The 10503-nt window shown below is 36.9% G+C and overlaps 1 pseudogene; it reads right to left on the minus strand.

The window, feature by feature from the left end:
- Positions 1-2125: 2125 nt before the first annotated feature.
- Positions 2126-2914, minus strand: LOC116907184 (annotated as a pseudogene).
- Between the last annotated feature and the right edge of the window lie 7589 nt (positions 2915-10503).

Genomic DNA, 10503 nt, shown 5'->3' on the forward strand with positions numbered 1-10503 from the left:
GGTCCCGTTTGTCAATTGTTGGTCTTAGAACCTGAGCCTTTGGTTTTCTGTTCAGGAAATTGTCTTAATTTACTAGCAGAGAAAAAAAGGAAACTGGAATTTTAATTTAATAAGCTTTTATCAATTTATCAACTTAAAAAGTCTTTAGGTTGTTTGAGTTTCAAAAAGTTTTAAGAAAATCTTAAGGACAGAATATAGCTTTTGTTTTCTTCTTATAAAATATAAAATAACTTCTGCAAAGATATTACAAAAAACCCAAAACAAACAAACAAAAAACCCGGGGTATTTGTTTTTTAAAAACAAAACAAAACAAAACAAAACAAAAAACTAAGGTTTTTGGCTCAAAAAAGAACTTCAGACCCTGTAAATTTTTATGTTGAACACATTTGACTGTTTTTCTAAGTGAAGGAGGGAATAAACACCAAAATCTTTGTGGTCACCAATATAAAAAAAAAATCACATTATCTTAATCTTTAGATTTCAACAGCTTAGTGCGGATGTCAAGTGTATCTTACCCACCTTACTTCAAAATGGTTAGGTTAGGATGGTTTGCTTTTGTACATACACAGGCTTGACATGCTATCAAAACATTTGCACCCCCAGCTGTCACAATTGAAACACATACAGTTCTATCTATTTCACATTCTCATTTTATAGAACTGTGAGGCATACTGTATCCACATAGACAAAAGGTGCCTGAGAGGATGCCCGGAATTCTCGTATCTTCCCAAATATTCAATCACAACTGCACACATACAACTCAGGCCCATTCAGATCTGTCACCCACACCATCCCAAGGGCGGCGACAAATTAGAAATAAAAGTCAACTTTGTGTATGCCTCAAATTGGTTATCAGATTATAAACTGGTGTATCAAGTTATCTAAGTAAGATACTTTAACAATCGTGTTAAAAATTCTTGAGCAAAATACACTAATTTTTAAAAAACCACAAGACTTAAAAAAAAATCTGTGCTATACAATTTAGAGGAACCCTGAAATCACTTCACTAGGTTTTAATCAGTGTATTTATGTACCAAATAAAGCAAAATGAAACAAAATAAAACAAACAAAAAAAAAAAAAGAAAAAACAAAGCCCAAATCTAACTTTCACTTACAATTTAGAATATACTAAAGCGTCAAAGATTTGTATGAAATTAAGGCTTCTTCTGTGTAGTCACTTGTGTCATTCTTATTTTACATGACCAACCGTGAAGATGTAAAGATGTCAGTGTTAGCGCTGCTGCCAAGGACTGCCCTGGCTGTGAGCATGTTACCTGTCCCCTTGAATAATTACGTTGCTGCTACTTCTGTGTTGAAGTATGCTTTTGAAACCCTGTAGTTATTCACTATTTACAACGTTTATCTTTTAAACTCCATGTAAAAGCACAAGTATGACCGTCTGACTTTAATATAAACACCATACTTGGAATTTCCCCCCAAATGAAATGTAAAATACATTTTTGATAACCGACACTTTTAAAGTTTTAAAAATATATTTTAATATGGACCACCAACAATTGCTCAAGGAACTCCTCTGATGCTGGTCCTTACTCAGACTGCAAGCTTTCAGTCTGGCTTCATTTTCTTTAACATAAGAGAATGAAGTATTTCTTCCACAGTGATTTCCACATCATGTACTTCTTCTGAAATCACACTTTTTTCCTGCTGATTTCTATGTGGTCCACCTCAGGGATGGGAGGGGAGTATCAGAATTCAGGACGAACTGATGTGATTCTCAGATTTTCACAAGTCTCCCTCTTTTGCTCTTTTAAAAACACATTGAGTTAGAATACTGAACAGCAAGGTAAAAACAGAATAGTGTCTAAGGATTGACGTGTATTACCCATTTCTCCTATAATATTAAATTTATAGTCAGAATTGTCTTTATTGACTTTATTTTAGTTTTTTTTTACACAAAGAAAAATCATGTTCATATCCGTCATGAGCAAAAACTTAAAAAGACAGAGTTAGAAGACACGGGACCTTCAACAAGCAAAACTGTGCTAAAGGCTCCAAACATTTCAATTTTTTAAATAAGTATTTTCATTTTCCTATGTTTACTTTTCATGTATTCAGAGTGTCACAGGAGACTGCCGCCTGCAGTGATTGTGTTTGGAGTCCCAGCTCATTGTGTTGGGAAACTTGCCATTCCCTACTCAGCTTGGTTTGGAGAAGGTATTACAGGGGGAGGAACTTGTCTTTAAGGAGGCCAAGCAGCAAAACCACCCATCGAAGCAGCAGATGGTGATTGATCTACTGCCAATCCTTGTTGGTTCCATGGCTGCCCATATACGCCACAAGGAGGCACCTGGCACCCGTTTGCCATATGCTTGCCGAACCCTTGTGTGTTTCCGTACACTTGGCTGCACTGGCCCCACTGACTGTCGTCAACCTGTTGGAAGTTTTCAGTCATACCAGGAGATTCTTCACCCCAATAGCATTTACTCACATGTCCTTCGATTGTAGTACGGTTCACAGAAACAATGGCATGGGATGCACGTTCATACGTTGAAAATCTAACAAACAAATAGCCCTTCTCTGGGAAAACTTATTTCCATAGTTTGTCCAATGGTGAAAATATTTGTCTCACAAATTGTTTTGTCAGCCCCAAAGCAATTCCTCCACCGTACACAGTGTAGTTTTTTTGTACTTGATTGGTTTACTACATCTTCAAATCTCAACTGCTTAGTATTAGTTTCTTGTGTACGTTAGGGGCAGGTGGTTTACGTGTGGCCCAACTGGTTCTGATTTGTCAACCTCCCAGCCACTGACAACCCCCACCTCCAATATGCACAACTGCATTCTCTGCATCGAGTTTCTCATAAAAAGATACAAAACCATAGCCTTTGGACTTTCCAGTTGCCACATCTTTAACTACCCTGGCATCCGTATAGAGTCCGGGACTGTCAGTCATCTTCCATCATGGTGGGTGTGACACAGTGATCCCGGGTCAAGGGTGAGGGTAGGGCTGGGGAGACGAGGGGGAACTTTGGGTGCAAGCTGGGGACAGAGGAATCGGTACTGAACCCTGATCTCGGGTTCACTCATCCCAGCCTGCTTCGGACAATGGTGTATCCAATTTTATGTTGAAGTCCTTGATCCACTTGGGCTTGAGTATTGTGCAGGACAATACATATGGATCTATTTTTGTTCTTTCACATGTAGACATCTAGTTAGACCAGCACCATTTATTGAAGATGTTTTCTTTTATCCATTGTATAGTTTTGGCATCTTTATCAAAAAATCAAGTGTATATATGTGTATGGGTTTATTTCTGGGTCTTCAATTGGATTCTATTGATCAACATTTCTGTTTCTGTACTAATACCATGCAGATTTTAAAAATCTCTATTGCTCTGTAGTACAATCTGAGGTATAGAACTTCCTCCTGAAGTTCTTTTATTGTTCAGGATTGTTTTGGCTATCGTGGGTGTTCTTTTGTTTTTCCATATGAAGTGAAGAATTGCTCTTTCAAGATCTATAAAAATTGTGTTGGGATTGCATTGAAACTGTAGATCACTTTTTGAAAACTGGCCATTTTTACTTTGTTAATCCTACAAATCCATGAGCATGGAAGATCTTTTCATCTTCAGATATCTTTTTCAATTTCTTTTGTCAGGGACTTAAAGTTCTTGTCATACCAATATTTCACTTGCTTGGTTAGAGTTACACAAAGATATTTTATATTATTCATGGCTATGGTAACGGGAATTGTTCCCCTAATTTCTTTCTTGGCCCCTTTATCTTTTGTATAAAAGAAGGCTACTGGTTTGTTGAATTACTTTTATATACAACCAGTTTGTTGAAGTTGTTTATTAGCTGTAGAAGTCCTCTGGTAGAATTTTTGGGTTTGCTTATATATACTGTCATATCACCTGCAAATAGTGACACCTTGACTTCTTCTTTGCCAATTTATATCCCCTTGATCTCCTTTTGTTGTTTTATTGTTCCAGCTAGAGCATTGAATAGATACAGAGGGAGTGATCAGTCTTGTCCCTGATTTTAGTAGAATTGCTTCAAGTATTTCTCCATTTAGTTTGATATTGGCTGTTGGTTTGCAGTAAATTGCTTTTATTATGTTTAGGTATGGACCTTGGATTCCTGATTGCTCCAATACCTTTAACATAAAGGGGTATTGGATTTTGTTAAAGGCTTTTTCCGCATCACAAGAGATAATCATGCAATTCTTTTCTTTGAGTTTGTTTATATAGTGGATTATGTTAATGGGTATGCTGTATCAACATTTTCATTGAATTCCTGGAAGTCTTTAATTTCTTTATTTCTTCCCTGACTAAGTTATCATTGAGTAGAGACTTGTTCAGTTTCCATGTGTATGTGGGCTTTCTGTTGTTTTTGTTGTTATTGAAGAACAGCCTTAGACCATGGTGGTCTGATAGGATGCATGGGATTGTTTCAATCTTCTTGTATCTGTTGAGGCTTGTTTTGTGACTAATTATATGGCCAATTTTGGAGAAGATACCATGAAGTACTGAGAAGAAGGTATATTCTTTTGTTTTAGGGTGAAATATTCTGTATATAGCTGTTAAATCCATTTGGTTCATAACCTTTATTAGTTTCACTGTGATTCTGTTTTGGTTCTGTTTTAATGACCGGTCCATTGGTGAGAGTGGGTGTTGAAGTCTCCCACTATTATTGTGTGGGGTTCAATGTGTGCTTTGAGCTTTAGTAAAGTTTCTTTTATGAATGTGGTGCCTTTGCATTTGGGGTGTAGATGTTCAGAATTGAGACTTTCTCTTGGTGGACTTTTCCTTTGATGAATAGTGTCCTTTCCTTTCTTACTTGATGACTTTTGTTTGAAAGTCTATTTATTGGATATTATAGTGGCAATTCCCACTCATTTCTTGGGACCATTTGCTTGGAAGATTTTTTTCTCAACTTTTTGTCATTGAGGTGTGTTTCTTATATGCAGCGAAATGCTGCATCCTGCTTGTGTATCTAGCCTCTTAGCTTATGTCTTTTTATTGGAAAATTGAGTCTGCAGATATTGAGAGATACTAAGGACAGATGGACAGATGATTGCTAGTTCCTTCTATGTTTGTTGTTGTAGGTGGCATTATATGTATGTGATTCTCTCCTTTTGATGGTGTTGTAAGATGATTAATTTCTTTTTTTTTTTTTTTTTTTTTTTTTTTTTTTTTTTTGGTGTAGGTATCCTTGTGTTGGAGTTTTCCTTCTAGAAGCCTCTGTAGGGCTGGATTAGATAGGTATTGTCTAAATTTGGTTTTGTCCTGGAATATTTTGGTTTCTCTATGATGACTGAGAGTTTTGCTTTGAATTTCCTCAGCATTTGTTGTTATGTCTTTCATTTCATTTCTGATTTTGTTTACTTGGATTCTCTCTCTCTCTCTCTCTCTCTCTCTCTCTCTCTCTCTCTCTCTCTCTCTCTCTCTCGTTTAGTTTGGCTAAGTATTTGTCTATATTGTTGATGTTCTCAGAGAACCAGCTCTTGGTTTCATTGATTCTTTGTATTGTTTTTCTTTGTCTTTAACTGATTTTTTATTATTTCCTGCCTTCTCCTTGATGTGCTTGCTTCTTTTTTTTTTTCTAGAGTTTTTATCTTTAAATTGTATGAGAACTTTCTAATTTCTTTACTAAGGTACTTTGTGGTATGAATATTCCTCTTAGCCTTGCTTTCATTGTGTCCCATGAATTTCAGTATGTTGTAATTTCATTTCCATTGAATTGTAGAAAATCTGTAATTTCTTTATTCCTTCCCTGACTCAATGATCATTGAGTAGAGAGTTGTTCAATTTTCACAAGTATGTAGACTTTCTGGTGTTTTTCCTGTTGTTGAAGTCCAGCTATAATCCACTGTGGTCTGATAAAATACAAGGCATTATTTCAGTTTTCTTGGATCTGTTGAGGCTTGTTTTGTGACCGATTATAAAGTCAAATTTGGAGAAGGATCCATGTGTTGAAAAGGTATATTCTTTTGTGTTTGGGTGAAATTTTTTATAGATGTTAGTTACGTCCATTTTATTCATGTCTGTTAGTTTCATTATTTCTTTGCTTGTTTTTTTCTGGATTACCTGTCCATTGATGAGCGTGGATGTTGAAGTCTTCCACTATTAATGTATTGGGGTTCAATGTGTGATTTAAGCCTCAGCAATGTTCCTTTCACAAATGTGGGTGGCCTTGTGTTTGGGCCATTGACGTTTAGAATTGAGATATCATCATGGTAGATTTTTCTTTTGATGAGTATGAAGTGAATTTTCATGTCTCTTTTTGATTAGTTTTGGTTGAAAGTCTATTTAATTCGATATTAGGATGACTACCCCAGCTTCCTTCTTGGGTTTGTTTGCTTGGACATTTTTTTTTCTAGTCCTTTACTCTGAGGTAATGTCTCCTTTAATGCTGAGTTGTGTTTCTTGTATGTAGCAGAATGATGGATTCTATTTTCTTTTTCTTTTTAACTTACTTTTTAAAAAATGGATAGTTTATGTATTTACATTTCAAATGTTAATCTCCTTTCCTAGTTCTCCCTTCTCCCAACCTCTCTCTGTCTGCTTCTATGAGGAAGTTCCCCCTCTCACCCACCCACTCCCACCTCAACACTTTGGCATTCCCCTAGCCTGGGACATTGAACCTTCACAGGACCAAGGGTCTTTCCTCCTATTGATGCCAGACAATACCATCCTCTGCTACATATGCAGTGCAGCTGATGGGGCCTCCCATGTGTACTCTTTGGTTAGTGGTTTAGTCCCTGGGAGCTGTGGAGGGTCTGGTTGGTTGATATTGTTGTTCTTCCTTTGGGGTTGCAAACCCCTTCAGCTCCTTCAGTCCTTTCTCTAACTCCTCCACAGGGGTCCCGTGCTCAATCTGATGGTTAGTGGCAAACATCTTAATCTGTATCAGTAAGGCTCTGGCAGAGACTCTCAGAAGACATCCATATCAGGCTCCTGTCAGCAAGCACTTCTTGTCATCAACAATAGTGACTGTGTTAGGTGGTTACATAGGGGATGGATCCCCACAGGGGTGGGGTAGTCTCTGGATGGCCTTTCTTCAGTCTCTGCTCCAATGTTTGTCCCTGTATTTCTTCCCCCTTCTAAGAAGGACAGATGCATCCACATCAGTCTTCCTTCTTATTGAGCTTTGCTTGGTCTCTTTTGTATCTTGAATATTCCAAGCTTTTGGACTAATATCCACTTATCAGTGAATGCATACCATGTGTGTTCTTTTGTGACTGGGTTACCTCACTCAGGATGATGTTTTCTAATTCCATCCATTTGCCTAAATATTTCATGAAGTCATTGTTTTTAATAACTGACTTACACAATAATATTCCATTATGTAAATGTACCATATTTTCTGTATCCATTCCTCTGTTGAAAGATATCTGAGTTGTTTCCAGCTTCTGGCTATTACAAATTAGGCTGCTATGAACATAGTGGAGCATGTATCCTTGTTATATGTTGGAGAATCTTTTGGGTATATGACCAGGAATAGTATATGGGATATGCCCAGGCGTAGTATAGCTGGGTCCTTGGGTGGTACTGTGTTCAATTTTCTTAGAAACTGCCAGACTAATTTCCAGAGTGGTTGTACCATCTTGCAACCCCACCAACAATGGAGAAATGTTCCTCTTTCTCCACATCCTCACCAGCATTTGCTGTCACCTGAGTTTTTGATCTTAGCCACTCTGATTGGTGTGAGGTGGAATCTCATGGTTGTTTTGATTTGCATTTTCGTGATGACTAAAGATGTTGAACATTTCTTTAGGTGTTTCTCAGCCATTCAATATTCTTCAGTTGAGAATTCTGTGTTTAGCTCAGTAACCTATTTTTAAATAGGATTGTTTGGTTCCCTGGAGGCTAACTTCTTGATTTCTTTGTATATATTAGCTATTATCCCTCTATTGGATATAGGATTGGTAAAGATCTCTTCCCAATTTGTTGGCTGCTGATTTGTCCTATTAACAGTGTCCTTTGCCTTACAGAAGCTTTGCAATTTTTATCCTTTCTTTTAGCCTATGTCTTTTTATTGGGGAATTAAGTCTATTGATGTTGAGGGCTATTAATTATCAGTGATTGTTAATTCCTGTTATTTTGATGTTGGTGATGTTAGTGTGTGTGCGTGTGCGTGCGTGTATATGTGTGTGTGTGTGTGTGTGTATGTATGTTTGTGTGTGCTTCCCTTATTTTTGCTCATATGGAGTTTACTTATTTTCTGTGTTTATTGGATGTACTTATCCTTGAGTTGGAATATTCCTTCTAGTACTTTCCCTAGGACTGAATTTATGGATATATATTGTTTAAATTTGGATTATTATTGAAATATCTTGTTTTCTCCACCTATGGTGATTGAGAGTTTTGCTGGGTATAATAGTCTAGATTGGCATCTGTGCTTTTTTGAAGGTTGCAAGATATCTGTTCATGCCGTTCTACCTTTTGTGTCTCTGTTGAGAGGTTGAATATAATTCTTATAGGTCTGCTTTTGTAGGTTACCTGGCCTTTTTTATCTTGTCACTTTTAATATTCTCTCTTTGTTCTATAGATTTTGTATTTTGATTATTGTGCGGCAAGAGGATTTTCTTTTCTGGTTCAGTCTAGTTGGTATTCTATAAGCTTCTTGTATGTTTATAAGCATCTCTTTCTTTAGGTTGGGAAAGCTTTTTTGTATGATTTTGTTGAAAATATTTTCTGGTTCTTAGAGTTGAGACTCTTCACCTTCCAGTCCTATTATTCTTAGGTTAGGTCTTCTCATGGTATCCCAGTGATTATGAACTCCTGTTATTTGTTATTTTGATGTTGGTGATGTTAGTGTGTGTGTGTGTGTGTGTGTGTGTGTGTGTGTGTGTGTGTGTGTGTGTGCGTGTGTGTGCGCGCGCTTCCCTTATTTTTGCTGGTATGGAATTTATTTATTTCCTGTATTCTTGGATGTAGTTATCCTCGAGTTGGAGTTTCCCTTCTAGCACTTTCCATAGGGTTGAATCCCTACAATTTTAGTATTGTCCCAGATTAGCCAGTGTGTATGGTTCAGGATTCACAGATCTAATGAAGGTGGGCAAAGAGATGAAAGAATGGAGGTCCACCAGGTATAGCAGACTTCTTGGATCAGCTTGGGATGCCCCAGAGGACTCTCAGCAAGCCGAGAAGATGGATGGGGAAAGTGAAGCTAACCTGTATTGTTTGGGATCCACAGGTCTGACGAAGTTGGGCAGAGAAGTGTGGGGATAATTGAGGTCTTTGGGGGATAGCAGCCTCTGGGTATAATTTGAATAGGTCTGTCTTTATATGTTACTTGGCATTTTCCCTTCTAGCTTTTAGTATTCTTTCTTTGTTCTATATGTTTAATGTTTTGATTATTATGTGATAGGGAGAGTTTCTTTTCTAGTCTTACCTATTTAGTGTTCTATAAGCTTCTTGTACCTTTATAGCAATATCTTTCTTTAGGTTAGGAAAATTTTCTTCTATGATTTTGTTAAATGTATTTTCTGGATTTTGAGCTGGAATTCTTCTTCTTCTATTCCTACTATTCTTAGGTTTGGTATCCCAGATTTTCTGGAATTTTTTTTGTGTCAGGAATTGTTTTTTAGGTTTAATATTTTCTTTGACTGATGAATCTATTTCTTCTACCATATCATCAATGCCTGAGATTCTTTCTTCTGTCTTTTATATTTTGTTGGTGATGTTTGCCTCTAGTTCCTGTTCCCTTACCTAGATTTTACATTTCCAGAATTCCCTCAGTTTGTGTTTTTCTTTAATGCTCCAATTTCTGTTTTCAAGTCTTAAACACTTTCCTTTATCTTTTTGTATTTTCTTGGCATTTTTGAGGGTTTTATTGTTTTTCTTCAAATTTCGTATTTTCTTTTATTTTTTTAAAGAATTTTTTTCATTTTTTCTTTAAGGACCTCTATCATCTTTATAAGATGGGTTTTAAGGTTATTTTCTTGTGCTTCAGCTACATTGAAATATTCAGGTCTTAATATTGACATGGCATAGCTGGGCTCTGGTGGTGCCGTTTTCCCTTGACCATTGTTGATTGTGTTCTTACAGTAGCATCTTAACATCTGGGATTGGGATGATTGTAGGTCTAGGTTCTATTTTTCAGGATTTGCCATTGTTAGACCCAGTGTTTTGTTTCTTGGTTTCTGTTTCCTCTTTGGTCTTCTGGTCTTTGTGGCCTGAATTTCTGGTGACTGTATGACTTCTGATCCAATACGGCATTGTTCCAGGTTCTGATGCTAAACTTCTAGAGGCTAGTTTGGCCTTCAGTTCGGAGGTTTATGTTTTTCTGACTGCTGTGGCCTGCACCTGAGCAGAGGGAGTTTGTCTGCACAGAAGGAAGAGGCCAGGCCTCTGGGCAGGTGATGAAATGGAAATGGATGTGATGGAATCTCGTTTTTAATTTGGAAATATGAAACTTCTCCCTTTGAATTTTCCAAATTTGTTCATTTGGAATGGAAATTTAGATACTCTTGCCATCACTCTTTATGTACTTCAGATAATTAAAAGAAAAGGGTGGGGAATGTAAGACAATATTG

This window comes from Rattus rattus, chromosome 8 (genome assembly GCF_011064425.1).
Source record: "Rattus rattus isolate New Zealand chromosome 8, Rrattus_CSIRO_v1, whole genome shotgun sequence".
NCBI lineage: Eukaryota > Metazoa > Chordata > Mammalia > Rodentia > Muridae > Rattus > Rattus rattus.